Genomic DNA, 22,188 nt, shown 5'->3' with positions numbered 1-22,188 from the left:
CCGACATCATAGGGAATGCCGATCCACCCCTCAGCGCTGCCTGGCGCTGATTGGCCAGGCTGCGCAAGGGTCTGGGGGGGGGGGGGGGGGCGGCTCGGCGGGTAGCGGCAAATCGGGCGGGTAGCGTCGGCGATCGAGTACCACATGCAGCTAGCAAAGTGCTAGCTGCGTGTAGGGAAAAAAAAATTATGAAAATCGGCCCAGCAGGGCCAGAGCAATCCTCCTGCGCGATAACTGGCAAGGAGGTTAACAGTGCGGTATCAGCTGACGTTACAGCTGACACCTAGGCAGGTTACTGCTGTGTGTTCTGATTGGATGAGTGTGGCCGGCCACTGATTGGATGAGAGTTATATTTAAGCTTCCTGAGTGCTCCCAGTCATCGCCCGTGATAAAGCATAGCTGCGGCTAGTTGCTGGGTGCGCACTTTGAATCCTGACTGCTGAATTGTTATTCACCCTTGACTTGTTTACCTTTTACTCTTGTTTGTTGCCTGGACCAACCTCTGCTTGTTACCTGGAAACCTCTTGCTTGCTGCCTGGACCGATCTCTGCTTGTTACCTGGATACTCTAGCTTGCTGCCTGGGCTGAACTCTGCTTGTTACCTGGACATTCTTGCCTTTTGCGTGGACTCTGCTTACCTGAATACATCTATATATTGCCTGGACTGTGCATTACCATACTGCTGCATACGTGTCTACCATTGTGGCCCTCATCCTCTCATGTACTTTCATAATTGAACTTGTGAATGTTATGATACTAGCTCAGTGGGGTTCTGAGGGGTTATTGTTCACTCTACTTCAGTCTGTATGCCTTGCATGTTAAGCCCTGGATGTAACTGTAGCCAGGAGACAAATCAAGCGTACTGTTCACGTGGGGGCTTGTCTATAGGTGAAGACTGTGGGTCGGGCTCAGAGTCAAGGCAATAGATTGGGGCATAGAGACTGATTGTGGACATAACCTGCCAAGCCTTATAGATTGTTTATGTTTTAGAACCGGGTTAGTTTTACAGTTTCTGTGATATTTCCCATACAATAGTGACAAATTCAGAGGAACATTGTACAAACAAAAAGGCTCTATAAGGGAAATGTAATCATTTTTAGATCAAATTACTTTTTTGATAGAAGGTAAATGTGTGATTTATTGTTTGGAAACGTAATATTTTGATAGGGAAAATGTCCAGAAGATATCCTTTATGCCAATGTTATTTTGCAAATTTGATTGAATCATTACTGAAGGGACTTTAGATGGTGAAGGTATTATTGATTCTATAATTAACAATTTGTAGATAGAAACTTTGAAATCTGATTGGAGATAATAGGGCTTGTCAGAAAGCAAAATGCTACATAGATAACATAAAATGTACATTTAAATCAGATGATGGAAAATATGATTATACAAATTGCATTAGTATCATGTCCTGCATTAATACATTTTCGATTATATAGTTTTAACATTGATTGATAGTGAACAAAGATCACAGTTGGCAAGGATATGTTTGGAAGATCAAACTGAATATGCTATACATTTCCAAATAATAACACAAACTTTTAAAAGAGGTATAACATATTTAAAAAATACAGGTATACATTAAATCTTCGGTAGGCGGTAGAGCCGCTGCAACCACTAATGCAAATCCAGCTGGCAGCCAGGGATCCAAAACATCTCAAAGCCAGATTTCCAAAAAGGATGTCCCGCTACACCAGTTGGAAGGGTAAAAAGCGCCAAGTCTTTATTTAGAACATCAATTGACACACAGGAAACCGCTCACACGTGTCGGAGCTCTGATTGGCTCCTTAATAGACATAGCTTGATTAATCATTAAATCATACAGATCTGAGGGCAAATAAATGATAGGAATACCATCAAGATGAATGTATTAACACCACAATTATAGCAATAGCTGGAAGGGAGCACATTTCAATACCTGTAACAATGTCAGGAATTCCAATTAGTGATGTGCATTGTTATTATTTCAGCTAATATTTATAATAATTTTACTATGGATGAAAAATTAATGACATTGAAAGGTCAGATTTATCATCATGTTTACATTTTCAGCCCAAGGTTATTTGTTTGCTTATTTAAGAAGAGTATCAGTTTTGTCATCATATTTACAGGTTTGTTTGTTGTAAGAAATGAAAGAGTTAACTTACACAGTGATATAATTACACATAAGGAACAAAGAAGGTTTGCGGTTAAAGCGGACCTCAACTCAGAACTTCCTCTCTGCTCTAAAATACATGCAACAGCATAATAACCTTGAAAGGAAAACATTTCTTTGTTACAGCTGTTACAAATCCGAACATAAATCTGCACTGTTTCTCCTTCCTGCTTTCATGGAAGCAGACATATTACCACCCTGTGCTTTCAAATGAGCTTATCTGCCTTACCTGAAAATGGCAGTCAGGTGACACGGGGAGAGATCAAATTACAACTTGTGATTAGACACAAATGAGGGGGCATTAGTCAGGCTAAACTCTCTAAATACATACAGGGTGCATTTCTCTGTTTTCCTTCTGTCTTGTGCAAGAGTTCAGGTTCATTTTAAGTAAGGTCCAGTTAGGAAGTGATTCAAACGTGTTTTTTTTCCCTTGAGTTCATTCCTAAAGCTTGTATGGAGGAGTTATATTACATAGACAAGTACATACATGTAATAAGTTAACAGTTTCTCTTTACAATATGTATGATACACATTAATACATTTTCATAAAATGGGTGAAAAAATGGAAATAATTAGCCACAAAGGTTTATTGTCAAGTCTATCTTAAGAACTGAATTACAGGCAGCAGAGATTACATGTAATTATCAGAAAGAAGGTAGAATACAATTGTTAATATTTTAAGTTACATTTTTGAAATAATTCAAGAAAATCAATGAAAAGAATAGGGGGAAACACACTTGTTACTACAGCAGCAGGAAACATGCTCTTGCATCCTGTAAGGGAGGGGGAGAGAATAGGGGAAACACACTTGTTACTACAGCAGCAGGAAACATACTCTTGCATCCTGTAAGGGAGGGGGGGAGAACAGGGGAAACACACTTGTTACTACAGCAGCAGGAAACATACTCTTGCATCCTGTAAGGGAGGGGGAGAGAACAGGGGAAACACACTTGTTACTACAGCAGCAGGAAACATACTCTTGCATCCTGTAAGGGAGGGGGAGAGAACAGGGGAAACACACTTGCTACTACAGCAGCAGGAAACATACTCTTGCATCCTGTAAGGGAGGGGGAGAGAACAGGGGAAACACACTTGTTACTACAGCAGCAGGAAACATACTCTTGCATCCTGTAAGGGAGGGGGGGAGAACAGGGGAAACACACTTGTTACTACAGCAGCAGGAAACATACTCTTGCATCCTGTAAGGGAGGGGGAGAGAACAGGGGAAACACACTTGTTACTACAGCAGCAGGAAACATACTCTTGCATCCTGTAAGGGAGAGGGAGAGAACAGGGGAAACCACTTGTTACTACAGCAGCAGGATACATACTCTTGCATCCTGTAAGGGAGGAGGAGAGAATAGGGGAAACACACTTGTTACTACAGCAGCAGGAAACATACTCTTGCATCCTGTAAGGGAGGGGGAGAGAACAGGGGAAACACACTTGTTACTACAGCAGCAGGAAACATACTCTTGCATCCTGTAAAGCTTTGTTCACATTCAAAATCAAAATAACTGACTCCTGAGATTCTCGATTTTTTGCACGTTTTCCCCCTCCCGGCGCTCCACTGCGCGCTACGATTTTGTACAAAGCGCTTTTGCAGAGCAATTCCGCTTATTCACTTCCAGCCGTCAGTCAGGAAGTGAACTCTTTCACCCGGAAGTACAATGTATTTATTCATAAAAGCGCGACCGCAATCGCCGGATAATGCAATTTGTGAGCATTTTGCGCTGTTCCTAAACCTTCCATTTTTAGCAAAATTGTCTCCAAAATGGTACATGCAGCGCTTTGCTGAGCGGAAAGCGGACGAAACGCGCCGATATGAACTGTCCCATAAGGAATCGGTGCACTAGCGATTTCAGGGCATTTTTAAAAATCACTGGAGCTAAGAAAAAACAACCCAAAATGCCCTCGGTGTGCACAAGCCCTTATTATTTGGTATACAAAAACAGTACCTGCATCACATATCAAATTGTTAGAACATTTAAAATTAAGAAATTCCCAGCAAGGTCGAGAAAAGGGAGAAAGTGAATATCCTAAGCCTTGGAAATATGCGAGTGATTGGCAATGTGAGTGCTATATAAACATTGGTTTATAGAAGTTAGAATGATTATAATAAATTATAATGACTTCTATAACAGGGGATGTAATATGTGTTGAGACGTTTGAAGTAAACAAATGTTTGACAGATGTGACTGTTGGCAAGGGCCCCGCCAGTTGCAGAATTACATTTGTCAATCTATTTGGTGTCAGTATCAAATCAATAACCAAACTATTAAGCAATCATATACAGTATTACATATATAATGTTGAAAATATAATCAGAAATAAATATACAAAGTACTAGGTGGAATTGGGCTGCACGCTTCTGTTGAGAATCAGAGACATTGGCGTTTACCCATCACCCTTATTCTTTAGAGAAGTTCCACATCTTGAGGGTGAGGAGGAGACTCCCGAGCTGCTGCTATATCAAATTACAGACCCCTAGATTGGTATATATGTGATATCTGGGAACAAGCGGTGCTGGAGGTCTGCATTGCTACACAGAAGTGGCACGGGGCCCCCTCCCTACCCTACACATAGGGGGACTGTAGGAGGCCTGGCTGGGGGGATATTCAGCATGAAATGTAATGAATGAGGGGTGCATCTCTCTGCACATGCCCAGATCTCTGGTGACCAGCAGCCATTCTCTCTCCTCCACTGCTAATTCTCCCCATACTTTCCCACCAGGGTGACAGAATAATACAAATACCCACAATGCCTCTGGCTAAGCTAGCTTCCAGCTACAAGGCAACAGCACCCATAAGAGCTGGGGTACAAACGCTGTCTATAGGGCCACAAGTAGGGATCTATTTATTTAGAAAAGAGGGTTACATTTCTTATTTTGACTTCATTTTCATTGCATTTATTTACAGTTTCAACTCTCTGTAGAAACTCAGCCAAAAAAACACACAAAAATAAAAGGTTCACATATTTTTTTATGACTGTAAACAATACAGAGAGGGAAATCTCCTTTCCTCAGTTCATTCTGGATAAATGGGAGCTTCTAATATTCCCACATCTGCAGCTCACATTAGGTACATAACAATTGTATAAAGAGCTTTCTTGGAGTCTCGCCTTCTTGTTTTTAATTTAAGGGGGTTAATTTCTGACTCTCAATTGTACAAAGCAGCCATATCAGTGTGACATAAACTCTGGTTCAGTCAGCTCCCAACAAAAACAAATAATTCACTTTTCAGCACTCTTGTTATCAGGAGTGTTTGATAAGCCATATAAAAAGTGTTTTCGCTTGTATTTACTCTTCAGGAGAGCCGTGGCTGCATGCAACTGCAGAACCTGCCTCATTAGCATAGATATTAACCCTGGTTTATTAACCCTTCCAATCAGAAATATAAAAAGTGATCACAGGCAAGTTCTAACTAGGCTTAGCACTATATGTGCCCATATTTATCTCACTATGTCACCTCAGTTCAGGAACTTTAAAGCTTTACCCAACAATACACTGAGTACCATGTAAGAAGCCTCTGTGTATACTGTGTAATTATGCTTCTTTGTGCAAAAAAATAAACTAAAAAAATAGACAAAGTTTATCAGGACACTTTTAGCCAAGAAATTTCTCACACTCTGCACCTGAAAATAGGGCTTTTCGCAGTGTGAGATCTCTCATGTGTGACAAGGTTTGATTTATGCCAAAAGCATTCCCCTCACTCAGCACACGCATAGGGCTTTCCACCTGTGTGAGATCTCTCATGACTAACAAGCTGTGATTGCTGTGCAAAACATTTCCCACACTCAGCACATGTATAAGGCTTTTCACCAGTGTGAGATCTGTCATGTAAGATAAGGCTTGATTTCTGTGCAAAACATTTCCCACACTCAGCACATGTATAAGGCTTCTCACCAGTGTGCAATCGCTCATGATTTACAAGGACTGATTTATGCCCAAAACATTTCCCACACTCAGCACATGAATAGGGCTTCACACCAGTATGAGATCTCTCATGTATGACAAGGTTTGAGTTACTCGCAAAACATTTCCCACACTCAGCACATCTATAGGGCTCTTCACCAGTGTGGGATCTTTTATGAGTGAGAAGATAAGATTTCTGTGCAAAACATTTTCCACATGCAGCACATGAATACGGTTTTTCACCAGTGTGGGACCTTTCATGAGTGATAAGGCTTGATTTCTGTGAAAAACATTTCCCACACTCAGCACATGTATAAGGTTTTTCACCAGTGTGCGATCGCTCATGTTTTACAAGGACTGATTTATGCCTAAAACATTTCCCACACTCAGCACAAGAATAGGGCTTCTCACCAGTATGAGATTTTTCATGTGAAACAAGGCTTGATTTATACCCAAAACATTTCCCACATTCAGCACATGAATAGGGCTTTTCACCAGTGTGGGATCTTTCATGTAAGATGAGGCTTGATTTCTGTGCAAAACATTTCCCACACTCAGCACATTTGTAAGGCTTTTCACCAGTGTGAGATCGCTCATGGTTTACAAGGATTAATTTATGCCCAAAACATTTCCCACATGCAGCACATGAATAAGGCTTCACACCAGTATGAGATCTCTCATGTATGACAAGATGTGATTTAGAAACAAAACATTTCCCACACTCAGCACATGAATAAGACTTCTCACCAGTGTGTGATCTCTCATGTATGACAAGATGTGATTTACAAACAAAACATTTCCCACATGTGGAACAGGAATAAGACCTTCCAGCAGGAGGAGAGCTGTGCTGGGTATGAGGCCCCTCAGGGTTAGACAGGTGAGGGGAGTCTGGGGGAATATTTGGGGTAACCAGGATATCTGCAGGAGACTCTTGTCCAGTGACATCATCATCCGTTGTACAGTCTGTGGATACAGAGAGACGAGTCTCTGAGAGGTTCCTGATGCCGGGACTCCGCCCTGCAAATAGAGAAACATCATCACTTCCTGTTAGAGAATTCTGAGGGGAGGAACAATTATCATCAGGGAGGGTCAGAGAGCTGCTGAGAATTCCAAGTTGATGCAGTTTTTGCAGTTTGGAAATGGACCGAATGCAGCAGCTGCATAACTTTGCATATAATTTTTTTGTAACAGGTACATTTTTATTGTATTTTTGGTTTTTGCACACAAAATACAACATAACAAAACATTTGAACATACCATAACAAGAACACAATGGTAAGCCAATACATTCTTAGAAAAAAAAAGAGGAGAAAGAAAGATAGTAGCTCCCCCATGTGAAGAGACACATGAAGGGGCGAAGAAAAAGAAGAAGAGAAGGAAGTATCATTATCACTGTTACATGTTATACACGTCAGAATATATCCATCTTACACACAGTCTCAGCACTATGTATCATATTTCATGGATTATTGTCGTATATCGAATAGAGAATCTTCATTCATCCATTGTCACTGGTTATATAACTGAAATTATCAACTTGTGCAATATCAACAGTCTCTGTGAATACTGATTATTCTAGATACCTTCCGATAGATCCCATCCCCCCACTGGAGCTTATCGAGCATATATCTCTTTTCATTGAAGAGTACATCATTCTGTCAGAGCTTATAAACACTCATTGAGCAGGCATGGCTGCTGTAAGTGTAGTAGTACACGGCAATCTGAGATTATGTATAGTTTTTTGTAAAAGTTTTCCTCAGGCAACATGTAACAAAGTACCTCACCTGGTATAGATTTGTAAATGTCTGTCAATACATTCCTACAATTCTTGTCGCACCATCCAGACCAAATATAGTCACATTTATTGGGACAGTTCCGACCTTTATATGTCATTTTACATAGAGGGAGGATTTTGTTAACGGTGTTAATCCATTCAGCTTTGGTGGGTATGATAGGCTGGCTCCAATCAGATAAGATTACTTTCCTAGCTACATGGCAAAGCGTAAATATCATTGCTTGTTTATACTTACCATAACTGCCTTTCGCAAATATACCTAATTTTACCACTTTAAGTTCAAATTTGAAAGGCGCATCTTAGGCCTGAAAGATTTTAGGAAAAGATTGAATCACACGATTTCTGTCAGAAATTGCGATTGCAATTCGATTCACGATTTCTTACAGGCAGTGTAAAAAAAGTTAATTGACAAGCTAATGGGCGGAGTCTGCCACCCATGATACTACAATTGTTAGACAGGGCAGACTCTGCCCGCCCAGCTAGTGATGTGGACTCGGGAGGAGTGAGCTACACGAGATTTAGAGCCTGTGGGTGGACTCTGGCATCTGTCCAGCCAATGACAGGGAGGCGCTGGGAGGAGTGAGCTGCAGCAAGAGAGAGAGCCTGTGGGCGGAGCTAGCTGCCTGCTTATCTGATAGGCTGCAGTCAGTATACACTGAAGTTGAGGAGTGAGTGAGCCGCCTCCATCACCACAAGGGACCCGCTGAGCCACTGCGTTTAACACCCGCTGAGACGCCGATGCATAGAGCGGCAAGCGGTGCACAGCGGGAGAGGGGACTGCCTGCAGAGGGGGATGAAATTGCCATTATGACAATCATGGAATCGCCGTTTCCGTGATCACGATTTCGATCCCCCAATGATTTATCGTTCAGGCCTAGCGCATCTAATACTTTTTCTATAGTCTTTTCAATTTGGTCCCAATATCTTGCTAATGCCGGACATGTCCAGAACATATGAAGAAAGTTTCCCTCTGCTGCCCCGCATCTGGTACATAAGTTAGAGTGGGAATGATCAATTTTGTGTAGTGTGCAAGGAGTAAAATATACCCTGTGTAAGTACCCTGTGACTCAATCTGTCCCTGGATGAGATCAGGACCCCAGCTCCCCTGCCCACCACCTCCTCCCATTCCTCTTCCTCTATTTCTCCTAAGTCGTATACCCATTGTCCATACATTGTGTTAGTATTATGACCCATTTGAAGGAGGAGTTCAGCGTAAATGGCTGATAATGGCTCAGCCAGTCGCTCTACTATAAGGAGAGATCAGAGTGGGTCGGACTCCAACCGCAGTCTTTCTTTACCAAATTGGGCTGTAAATGCATGTGAGAGTTGTAGGAATCTAAAACACATGTGATTAGGAAGACCATATAGCTGTTGCACTTCCGAGAAAGCCAGCATAGTCCCATTCGGGGCTACATATTTCAGGATTTTCATTTCATACCCGGCCCAAATTGCTGGATCAGGGATAGTAGAAAACTGGGAAATATTGGGGTTTCCCCACAACGGTGTATATGGGGACCATCTGTGTGGCATAGCAAATTTGCTATGGAGATATTGCCAGGCATGGATCGTGGTTTTCATAGCAGTTGTAATGTCTGGGGAAGAATTAAAGCCTCTAAAGGGTAAATTTAATAGAGCTTCGTACAAGCCCATAATGGCTGCTTCACCCACCACAGCTGGGTTGTTTTCATCATGAGAAAACCGCCATCTGATGGTAACTAGTATTGTCGCCAGAAAATAATAGAAGAAATTATGCATAGATAAGCCCTCCTCTACTACCGGTAATTCCAAGGTTATGAGCGATAAGCGTGGGAGTTTATTGGACCAGATAAAGGGAATCAGGATTTTATTTATCTCTGTAAAGTATTTTTTAGGTATCCAGACTGGTGAATTACGGAAAACGTACGTAAATTTAGGTAGTAACATCATTTTTATCGCATTAACTCTCCCTACCAAGGTTAAGGGCAGTTCCTGCCAGGCACTACATTTATCTTTTACTTTTTATGATGGGAATAAAGTTATTGGTTAGAAACATTTGAAGGTCCTTCTGTATCTCCAGGCCGAAATATGTGAAGGAGGTACACACACTAGCACAAGGAATCAGGATATCCCCAGTTTAGTGGAGGAGAGGACTGACTCCAATAGGAGATTGTGGCGCACAGAGCCGGTGCAGATCCGAACAGCCACAAACACTTTCACGATAACGTCTCAGCGCAAGGTAGCGCTGAGCGCATAAACCAGGACTGAGGAGATCAGGACAGGTAGACAGAATGAACGCTTGCTAGCTAGTCACTACTCAGTGACAGCAAGCGTCCATAACAAGACAGACTGGAATGAGGCAGCCAATGCGAATGCAGCGATGGCGTGCCTCACAGAGACAGGACAGGATAGTCAGGAAATAACAGGATCAAGATAGATGAATGTAACACAGACAAATATACAATAAGTATGTTTTCCTAGCGTATTACAATTACAGCTATCAATGAAACTATTTTATAACGTCTGACTAACATATGTATGTATCGGCAACGAACCGATATATGACATAAGCAGGAACACTGACTAGGAACTAGAGCAATACAGGGAACAGGGTTCAGAAGGATTTGCTAACTCTACGCAGAGATTAGCGCAATCCACACACGGTAACAGGAACAGATTAACTAGCTAAGCACGGGTGATCACGATACGCGCAATCTACCAAAAACGTGCTGAAAACTGACTGACTGAACACAGGATATAAACAGTTCGTGTACGTATATATCAGCGACACTGATGTATTAACGTAACACGAATACAAGGAAAATAACAAACGTGCTAGTATGCATATATATTGGACGATGAACCAATATATGGTGCAAGACCAGCAAAGTATCATAAGAACTAGGAACACGATCTGGGGCCAGAGTAACAGCAAGACAGGCTGGTGCTGCTGAGACTATGATAGCCAGAGAAGCCCTGCAGGAAGCAGATCTTTATACTGAGGTCATCCAATGGGAGCAGACATGCAGATTCCCACACAGGTGAATGGTAATTATTCAATCCTGAGCTGGCCAGCACTGTAGAGCCACTGCAGATGGAATCAGCAACTAGTTTCAGTGCAAACCAAACTATGCAAGCAAATGCATGTAATGACATCAAAAACTGCTTATCTTCAGTAAAACTGCAGCCAGCAGTACATGCTGCAGACATGATCATGACAAGTCTACAGTTTCCAGAGCTGCAGTAAGAGAGGGACCCGAATCTGCTATATATAGGAGGAAGTCATCTGCATAGAGTGAGATCCCACAATGCTATTAAGAGTGTCTAATCATGATTGCTAGCGGTTCGATGGCCAAGGCAAATAGATTCGGCGAAAGGGGACACCCCTGTCTAGTACCTCTAGTCAGTTGGAAGACTTGTGTAGTCTTGTTAGTGACAGCAGCATCTGCATAACCGCCATGAGTTAGTCCTCAGGACACCTTCCAAGTTTAATGTGAGAAGTACAGGAGCATGCTCTGATATACCACTAGGGAGTATGTCCACCTTTTGAATCATTGGCAATATATCATCTGTTGTATAAATGAGATCTATTTGTGATAAAGTTTTATGTGCAGTAGAAGAGCAGGTGTATCTAGTTTCACTCAGATGTTTCCATCTCCACATATCTATTAACCTCCTTAGCGGTAACGGGGTAAGCCGCCGGAGGGTGCCGCTCAGGCCCTGCTGGGCCGATTTACATAAATTTTTTTTTGCTACATGCAGCTAGCACTTTGCTAGCTGCGTGTGCATAACGATCGCCGCCACTACCCGCCAATTCGCCGCTATCCGCGCCGCCCCCAGACCTCTTTCGCTGCCTGGCCAATCAGTGCCCGGCAGCGCTGAGGGGCGGAATACCCGCTGACGTCACGACGTCGATGACGTCATCGCAATCGTTGCCATGGCAACGGGAAAGCCCATACAGGGAATCCCATTCAGAACGGGAATCCCTGCAGGGTAAAAGCGCCGGCGGCGATCGGAGGGGTGGGAGGGATAGCGAAGGGAGGGGGGGAAGCTAGCTAGATGCTTTAAAAAAACAAATTAAAAAGTGCTGCGCTGCCCCCTGGCGGATTTATTGCACCGCCAGGGAGGTTAAGGAATGTGTTTCTGCCCATGCAGCTAGGTTGGATCTTTCTGGTCCAGTATAGGTCAGTCTATCAATGGTTGGGTTGGGAGCTACATTAAAGTCTCCAGCCCATAGGATTTTGGCCGGTGATAATTGAGTAATTATGGTAATGAGGTTGTTTAAAAGCTAAAAGCTTCCAGTGGGTGGCAGTTATAAACAAATTATAATGAAGGGGGCCCCAAAAATCCAAAAAGAATTGCTTGTGTTAATACAGATCTGCCAGAGGTATCCAGCTTGACTTGCTGTATTGTCATGTGTAAGGATTTATGTAATAGGATACTAACCCCTCTAGAATGAGTAGAATATGTAGAGTGAAAGTAATGCCCCACCCATGGGTTTTTTAAGGCCATTATAGTTCTACCGATTAAGTGAGTCTCCTGCAAAATGCAGATAAGAGGATGATATTTTTTTAAGAAGTTAAAAACTAAAGCTCTCCTAAATTTGGGGTTGAGACCCGGAACATTCCATGAAACGCAGGTCAAGCTGGATGGCAGATCTACCTGTCGTGCAGTTGCCAGGGCATCAGAAGTTGTAAAATATTTATACATGTAACAATTCGTAAGCAGTTGTGCCCAAGAGAGGGCAAAGGTAGAGAGAAAAGTTGGAAAGAAGAGTAAAATATTAGAAATAAACATTATTATCTTAAGCGGTTATGAACCGTGACCTACCGAACTCCCTTATCCCTCAACTCCCACCCTTCTACGTCTAACGACTCGCAGAGTAGCTTATTCCCAAAACCCCCGCCTACTCTTCACTATCTGCTAAGAGAAAGGCTACTAACTAACTTACTGATGTGTAAATATATACACGGACGAACAGCTGAGGTCCACTGCCCAGCAACACCCAGTCAGTGCTGGGAGGAGGAAACTTATCTTAGGCAGTTAAACTAATTACTAACGTGTAACAGTAAAATATAACTTGAGAGCCCAGAAGGGGGAAGGGAAACCCAGAGGCATAGAGTCTTCATGGAGAATAATGTTCTGGGCTATAGACTCACACCATCACCCAGTGTTGAAGGGCGGGCACAACATTCTCTTATATTATATATAGTCATAGTGGCACATGACTTAAGCATTACATACAGTGGGATGTGAAAGTTTGGGCAACCTTGTTAATCGTCATGATTTTCCTGTATAAATAGTTGGTTGTTACGACAAAAAATATCAGTTAAATATATCATATAGGAGACACACGCAGTGATATTTGAGAAGTAAAATTAAGTGTGCAATAATTGTTTAAATAAAATTAGGCAGGTGCATAAATGTGGGTACTGTTGTAATTTTATTGATTCCAAAACCTTTAGAACTTATTGGAACTCAAATTGGCTTGGTAATCTCAGTGACCCCTGACCTACATACACAAGTGAATCCAGTTATTAAAAAGAGTATTTAAGGGGGTCAATTGTAAGTTTTCCTCCTCTTTTAATTTTCTCTGAAGAGTAGCAACATGGGGGTCTCAAAACAACTCTCAAATGACCTGAAGACAAAGATTGTTCACCATCATGGTTTAGGGGAAAGATACAGAAAGCTGTCTCAGAGATTTCTTACAGAACACCCCCCCCCCCCTCCCCAGCTTACACCCATCTAGAGACTCAGGCAGGAAGCACACTTGTCATGATTTGTCCATTGAACAAGTGGCCGTGCGTCTTTCAGAACATCCCCAGCTTACACCCTTCTAGAGACTCAGGCAGGGAGCACGCTTGTCCTCATGATTTTGCGGGCTTTGCAGTGCACTGTCATCACATTTTCTGTGTTCATCTGTAATTTTTGGATGCAGTGAAGAGTCAGAGGTGATGAGCTGAGGGGGGATATGGAGAGGGGGGGACACAGGAGTACATTCTAGCACTCATTAATGTAACAGGTTTATTATAGGGGAAAAGAGGCCAGAGGACATCAAGAGTTGAGGGGGGATGTGCAGAGAGGGGGCACGGGAGTGGGTTCTATATATATATTTAGCTTAAGTATTTTGTATATCTAATATTTATCACTCACCAACACGCATCCTTGTAATAACGTCTTCCTCCTTAGATGCTCTCATTATGTCTCCCTCCTCCATAGACTGCTGATCACGCCTCACATACGTCTCTTCTTCTTCTTTCTTAATTGTCCTCATCATGTCTCCCTCCTCCATAGACTGCTGGTCACTCCTCACATAGGTCTCCTCTTCTTCCTTCTTAATTGTCCCCATCATGTCACCCTCCTCTATAGACTGATTACTCCTCACATATGTCTCCTCTTCCTCATTAATTGTCCCCATCATGTCATCCTCCTCCATAGACTGCTGATCACTCCTCACATATGTCTCTTCTTCTTCTTTCTTAATTGTCCCCATCATGTCACCCTCCTCCATAGGCTGCTGATCACTCCTCACATACGTCTCTTGTGCTTTGAGCTCAGACATTAGTTCTGAAAAGGATAACAGATTATAGCTGTAAGATATTAGCAGTAATAAACAGAGCACAGAAAAAAACATCATTTACTAGAGGGTGATAATCTCCCATAAGCTGTGGTCTCCTGCACATTCAGTGCCACAGTCCTCTCTCCCAGTGTGCCTTGCTCATCATCTGCTGCTTCTCTCCTTCTCTCCATGCACACATTCCTGGGAGGTTACAGCAGTCCTGGCAGCGGTAGATGGATGAGGATGTGAGGAGAGAACAGCTGGAGACAGAGGAAGATAGGAGCAGAGGCCTGCAGCTAATTAGCTATAAATTATCATTACTTATGGCTCTGGCACCTGATGAACTAGGCAGATGGGACTGAACATTGGCAATCCAGCGCAGTAGATTTGGTCGCAGCAGTGAGTAACTTCAGCGCCGTCAGAACACGGAGCTGAACTTACTTATAAAACACTATAATTCCTCCTCCAGCAATTGCTGGAAGCCGAATTATTTCATTCCCCACTATCCATGAGGACCTAGAGGGGGAATAGTATCTAACGTCGCCGGGACAGCAGGATATGCCATACCGGCTGTATCCTGAGCCCAAGTCTCCGACGGCAAATCCTCTCGTACGCAGATGGGACTGCAGCTCCATATCCTGACCACACCTGAGCCCACCTGTCCATCACCTACTAACCCCAAACCCTCCAAGAGCCGTAGCAACAAACCTCCCAGCCGGGGCAGTGTCAATACCAGGACCAAAGCAGCAGAGATCACCCAACCACTCTCCAGCTGCAGCCTCCATCTACTCTGCCTGTCCTACTAGCCACACCCCTTGTTACCTGGCTCCACCCCCTAGCTGTGACCCACCAGCCACCATCTTTGTGCAGACTCCAACCTCTCTCACTACACGACATACAACTCCTGTGACTGCAGTAACAACCACAGATGATAACAGGTGTGTTTAGCTGCATAATTTATAGCATAAGAAGTAATAGAAATCCAGATAATGTAATACAGAGAGTGTATATGTGTGATGCACCACCTGGAGGTGGTAGCTGCTCTACGAGGATCTTATGGGCTCAGTATTCCATGGCATACAGGAATCGGCCTGTCACAGCTCCGCACTGACTTCCTATGTAATAAAGTATGTCCACCCCCTGCCTCTGCTCTGCCCAATATATAACAAGTATGTCCACCCCGACCTCTGCTCTGCCCAATATATAACAAGTATGTCCACCCCGACCTCTGCTCTGCCCAATATATAACAAGTATATCTACCCCACCTCTGCTCTGCCCAATATATAACAAGTATGTCCACCCCGACCTCTGTTCTGCCCAATATATAACAAGTATGTCCACCCTGACCTCTGCTCTGCCTAATATTTAACAAGTATGTCCACCCCGACCTCTGCTCTACCTAATATTTAACAAGTATGTTCACCCCGACCTCTGCTCTGCCTAATATATAACAAGTATGTCCACCCCGACCTCTGCTCTGCCCAATATATAACAAGTATATCTACCCCACCTCTGCTCTGCCCAATATATAACAAGTATGTCCATCCCGATCTCTGCTCTGCCCAATATATAACAAGTATGTCCACCCCGACCTCTGCTCTGCCCAATATATAACAAGTATGTCCATCCCGACCTCTGCTCTGCCCAATATATAACAAGCATGTCCACCCCGACCTCTGCTCTGCCCAATATATAACAAGTATGTCCATCCCGACCTCTGCTCTGCCCAATATATAACAAGTATGTCCATCCCGACCTCTGCTCTGCCCAATATATAACAAGTATGTCCAACTCCACCTCTGCTCTGCCCAATATATAACAAGTATGTCCACCCCGACCTCTGCTCTGCTCAATATATAACAAGTATGTCCATCCCGACCTCTGCTCTGCCCAATATATAACAAGCATGTCCACCCCGACCTCTGCTCTGCCCAATATATAACAAGTATGTCCACCCCAACCTCTGCTCTGCCCAATACATAACAAGTATGTCCACCCCGACCTCTGCTCTGCACAATATATAACAAGCATGTCCACCCCGACCTCTGCTCTGCCCAATATATAACAAATATGTCCACCCCGACCTGTGCTCTGCCCAATATATAACAAGTATATCTACCCCACCTCTGCTCCGCCCAATATATAACAAGTATATCCACCCCGAGCTCTGCTCTGCCCAATATATAACAAGTATGTCCATCCCGATCTCTGCTCTGCCCAATATATAACAATTATGTCCACCCCAACCTCTACTCTACCCAATATATAACAAGTATGTCCACCCCGACCTCTGCTCTGCCTAATATATAACAAGTATGTTCACCCCGACCTCTGCTCTGCCCAATATATAACAAGTATCTCACCAGCACACCTCAAGTCAAAGCACACCTTTTATTGTGCCAGTATCCACAAAATTCCAACAATTGTTTCGGGGGCCACGCAGGTTCCCCCTTTATCAAGCCATATGCCTTGATAAAGGGGGACCCTGCGTGGCCCCCGAAACAATTGTTGGAATTTTGTGGATACTGGCACAATAAAAGGTGTGCTTTGACTTGAGGTGTGCTGGTGAGATCTTTGATACTGACTTTGTGTGTAGCACTGCCTATACCACTTCACCAAGCACCCCGTGATATCGGATGGTGTGCCTGCTTCATCTTGGAAATACTATATAACAAGTATGTCCACCCCGACCTCTGCCCAATATATAACAAGTATGACCACTCCGACCTCTGCTCTGCCCAATATATAACAAGTATGTCCACCCCGACCTCTGCTCTGCCTGATATATAACAAATATGTATGTCCACCCCGACCTCTGCTCTGCCCAATATATAACAAGCATGTCCACACCGACCTCTGCCCTGCCCAATATATAACAAGTATGTCCACCCCAACCTCTGCTCTGCCCAATATATAACAAGTATGTCACCCCGACCTCTGCTCTGCCCAATATATAACAAGTATGTCCACCACGACCTCTGCTCTGCCCAATATATAACAAGTATATCCACCCTGACCTCTGCTCTGCCCAATATATAACAAGTATGTCCACCCCGACCTCGCTTCTGCCCAATATATAACAAGTATGTCCACCCCGACCTCTGCTCTGCCCAATATATAACAAGTGTGTCCACCCCACCTCTGCTCTGCCCAATATATAACAAGTGTGTCCACCCCACCTCTGCTCTGCCTAATATATAACAAGTATGTCCACCCTGACCTCTGCTTTGCCCAATATATAACAAGTATGTCCACCCCGACCTCGCTTCTGCCCAATATATAACAAGTATGTCCACCCCGACCTCTGCTCTGCCTGATATATAACAAGTATGTCCACCCCGACCTCTGCTCTGCCCAATATATAACAAGTATGTCCACCCCGACCCCGGCTCTGCCCAATATATAACAAGTATGTCCACCACGACCTCTGCTCTGCCCAATATATAACAAGTGTGTCCACCCCACCTCTGCTCTGCCCAATATATAACAAGTATGTCCACCCCGACCTCTGCTCTGTCCAATATATAACAAGTATGTCCACCCCGACCTCTGCTCTGCCCAATATATAACAAGTATGTCCACCCCGACCCCGGCTCTGCCCAATATATAACAAGTATGTCCACCCCGACCTCTGCTCTGCCCAATATATAACAAGTATGTCCACCCCTGACCTCTGCTCTGCCCAATATATAACAAGTATGCCACCCCTGACCTCTGCTCTGCCCAATATATAACAAGTGTGTCCACCCCACCTCTGCTCTGCCCAATATATAACAAGTATGTCTACCCCGACCTCTGCTCTGTCCAATATATAGCAAGTATGTCCACCCCGACCTCGGCTCTGCCCAATATATAACAAGTATGTCCACCCCGACCTCTGCTCTGCCCAATATATAACAAGTATGTCCACCCCGACCTCTGCTCTGCCCAATATAAAACAAGTATGTCCACCCCGACCTCTGCTCTGTACAATATATGATAAGTATGTCCACCCTGACCGCTGCTCTGCCCAATATATAACAAGTATGTCCACCCTGACCTCTGCTCTGCCCAATTCATAACAAGTATGTCCACCCTGACCTCTGCTCTACTGAATATATAACAAGTATGTCCACCCCGACCCCTGCTCTGCCCAATATATAACAAGTATGTCCACCCCGACCTCGGCTCTGCCCAATATATAACAAGTATGTCCACCCCGACCTCTGCTCTGCCCAATATATAACAAGTATGTCCACCCCGACCTCTGCTCTGCCCAATATAAAACAAGTATGTCCACCCCGACCTCTGCTCTGTACAATATATGATAAGTATGTCCACCCTGACCGCTGCTCTGCCCAATATATAACAAGTATGTCCACCCTGACCTCTGCTCTGCCCAATATATAACAAGCATGTCCACCCCGACCTCTGCCCTGCCCAATATATAACAAGTATGTCCACCCCGACCTCTGCCCTGCCCAATATATAACAAGTATGTCCACCCCAACCTCTGCTCTGCCCAATATATAACAAGTATGTCCACCACTACCTCTGCACTGCCCAATATATAACAAGTATGTCCACACTGACCTCTGCTCTGCCCAATATATAACAAGTATGTCCACCCCGACCTCTGCTCTGCCCAATATATAACAAGTATGTCCACCCCGACCTCTGGTCTGTACAATATATAACAACAATCACACAATCACCTCTTCCAGCCGCGTGTTTCCTCCATTTCCTGCAACTTCTCTTCCTGCTGGTGTACATCACTTCCTGTGTGTACGATTGCCATCTAGTGTTGAATAAACTAACTGCAATTTCTGTTTTTGGAATCAACTGCATTCTTGCTGGTTAGTCTGCACATCTGCCAATTTATTCATTTATTGCAGTTATAAAGCGCCAACATATTACACAACACTGGACATTAGTTAAGGTTACAGACAATATTTAGGGGTGACATACAGCAATAAGACAATACAGGAATACATGCAAACCAGACCATGGAGCACAGTATGAGTACAAGGTAATGCTTAGTCACTGGATGGGAGCATAGAGATTAAGCAAGACAAGTTCACTCAAGAGTTCACTGAGATCCATAGGATGTGTGTACAGTAATAGAGGTGTGTGATCAGGTAGCAGATATAAGGAGGACAACCCTGCCCGTAGGCTTACAATCTAGAGGGAGAGGTAGGGACACAAAAGGTAGGGGATCAGGGTTCAGCTGCGGAATTTAGAGCTCCAATGAGGGGAAGGGGGTAGGCCATAGTGAAAAGGATAGTTTTGAGTGCCTTCTTCAAGATGTTGCAGGAGGAGAAACCCTAATGGTGGGAGGTATGGAGTTCCATAGTGTTGAAACAGCTCTTGAGAAGTCTTGCAGGCGTGCATGGCATTGGGTGATGCAGGGTGCAGTCAGGCGAAGTTCATTGGAGGAGCCAATAATTGTTGTTTTAACAATTATTATTATTATTCCCCAACCTGGAGACAGAGAGCTACCATTTGGATGCCATACACACACATACCATACACACACATGCATACATACACATGCGCGCATATATCCCAATCTCAGTAAATAGGTATGAACAAGCACAAGGAAAGTAAAGATGAGAGCTGCCATTTAAATGCTATACACACACATGCATACACAAGCATACATACACATGCATACACACACATGCATACACACACATGCACACGTATATCCCAGTCATGAATCTGTGAATCAGTATGAACAAGCAGAAGGAAAGAGAAGACAAGAACAATGTTACATAAAGCTAAGAATATGATGCTGGAAATGTAAATTTGTCACCAGATCACAACAAAACCATCTTAGGCAATCTCTGCTTATCTGCGAAGGAAGCGCACAATGCTGTATTCCTCATTAAGTCCCAATGGACTCCTACTTTGTACCCCATGGATCCCTTTCCCTTCAGCTCTGAGTAGTTTGCTGGTAATGTCTCCTCCTCCAACATCCTGCCTGATGTGGTGTAAACCACCTTTCAGGGAACTCTTATGTGTAAACAATGCATGTGCTGCTATTGCTGTGACTGACTTTCCTTGTTCCAAGTCCCTTTTCTGCAAGATTGACCGTAGATACATGTTTTTATAAGAGGGCCATTCACTGATTTCTCGTTTGCCCAACATATTGTTTCATTGCAAGATGAAAATTACAGATGTTGTCTTACAATTGATCTAGTCTCTGATTTTGAATATTCTTTGATTGACAGTTGTCAGGCTTGGTAACGTATCTGTCCACAGCTCAGCTTCTATGCCCCAATCTAACTCCACCTTCTTCACTCTATGTGGCGCGTCCCCGCTTGAACGGGAGGTGAGGAATAACATCTATACGACCTTGGTTACACTCAGGCATGGTAGGTGCAAAGTATAAGAAATGAACATAGATAAATAACTCCCCAAAGCCAAACAGGAGATGAAAAGGAAGTCCAGTAACAGTTCAGGTCATACACAGGCAATCAGATTAAACGAGGCACGAGGGGTAAGGAAGACTCAGGTCACTAGGCAATCCAAAGGTCAATTCAAGTGGCAGACAAGGGAGGTCAGAAGCAAGCAGTGATCGGTCCAGGCAGCAGGCAAGTATGGTTGATAACAGGCAGAGGGCAAATCCAGAGTATTAATAATAATAGTAGAGAGCACCCAGCAACTAGCCACAGCTAACACTATCATGGGCAATGACAGAGCGCACTCAGCAGGTTTAAATACACTAAGCATCCAATCAGTGGCCGGCCACATGTATTCAGAACCAATCACAGACCAGCAACATTCCTGTCTGTCAGCTGACAGGAGAGATTAGCTGACACACACATACAGTGCTGCAAGCCTGTCAGCTGACTGGAGTGTCAGCTGACACAGCAACAACAAAGACACAGCCAGCTACACTATCTCTGCTGCCATCTAAGGAGGTAATGCAGGCAAGAGGAGCACAACAGCCGTCCAGCAATATGCGTGTGTCGATTCACAGCAGGCGCATCAACAAAGGGAACGACTGGTGAGACCCGGAAGTAGAGGCCTCGGCTTGATCTCCTGCAGAACAGTGTGCATCAGGCAGGTTCCTAACAACAGTACTCCTGACCTCACTGGTAGGTTGCATATACAGTGGGTTGCAAAAGTATTCGGCCCCCTTGAAGTTTTCCACATTTTGTCACATTACTGCCACAAACATGCATCAATTTTATTGGAATTCCACGTGAAAGACTAATACAAAGTGATGTACACGTGAGAAGTGGATCGAAAATCATACATCATTCCAAACATTTTTTACAAATAACTGCAAAGTGGGGTGTGCATAATTATTCGGCCCCCTGAGTCAATACTTTGTAGAACCACATTTTGTTGCAATTACAGCTGCCAGTCTTTTAGGGCATGTCTCTACCAGCTTTGCACATCTAGAGACTGAAATTCTTGCCCATTCTTTTTTGCATAACAGCTCCAGCTCAGTAAGATTAGATGGACAGCGTTTGTGAACAGCAGTTTTCAGATCTTGCCACAGATTCTCGATTGGATTTAGATCTGGACTTTGACTGGGCCATTCTAACACATAGATATGTTTTGTTTTAAACCATTCCATTGTTGCCCTGGCTTTATGTTTAGGGTTGTTGTCCTGCTGGAAGGTGAACCTCTGCCCCAGTCTCAAGTCTTTTGCAGACTCCAAGAGGTTTTCTTCCAAGATTGCCCTGTATTTGGCTTCATCCATCTTCCCATCAACTCTGACCAGCTTCCCTGTCCCTGCTGAAGAGATGCACCCCCCGAGCATGATGCTGCCACCACCATATTTGACAGT

At 43.8% G+C, this 22,188-nt stretch overlaps 1 pseudogene; it reads right to left on the bottom strand.

Moving 5' to 3' along the window:
• Nucleotides 1-3,310: 3,310 nt before the first annotated feature.
• The window catches only part of LOC137537174 (zinc finger protein 585A-like), a 44,890-nt pseudogene continuing 26,012 nt past the window's right edge, over nucleotides 3,311-22,188 (bottom strand).

Source organism: Hyperolius riggenbachi, chromosome 10 (assembly GCF_040937935.1).
Source record: "Hyperolius riggenbachi isolate aHypRig1 chromosome 10, aHypRig1.pri, whole genome shotgun sequence".
Classification (NCBI taxonomy): domain Eukaryota; kingdom Metazoa; phylum Chordata; class Amphibia; order Anura; family Hyperoliidae; genus Hyperolius; species Hyperolius riggenbachi.
The sequence above is the reverse complement of the archived record's forward strand: the minus strand, read 5'-3'. Positions and strand labels throughout refer to the sequence as shown.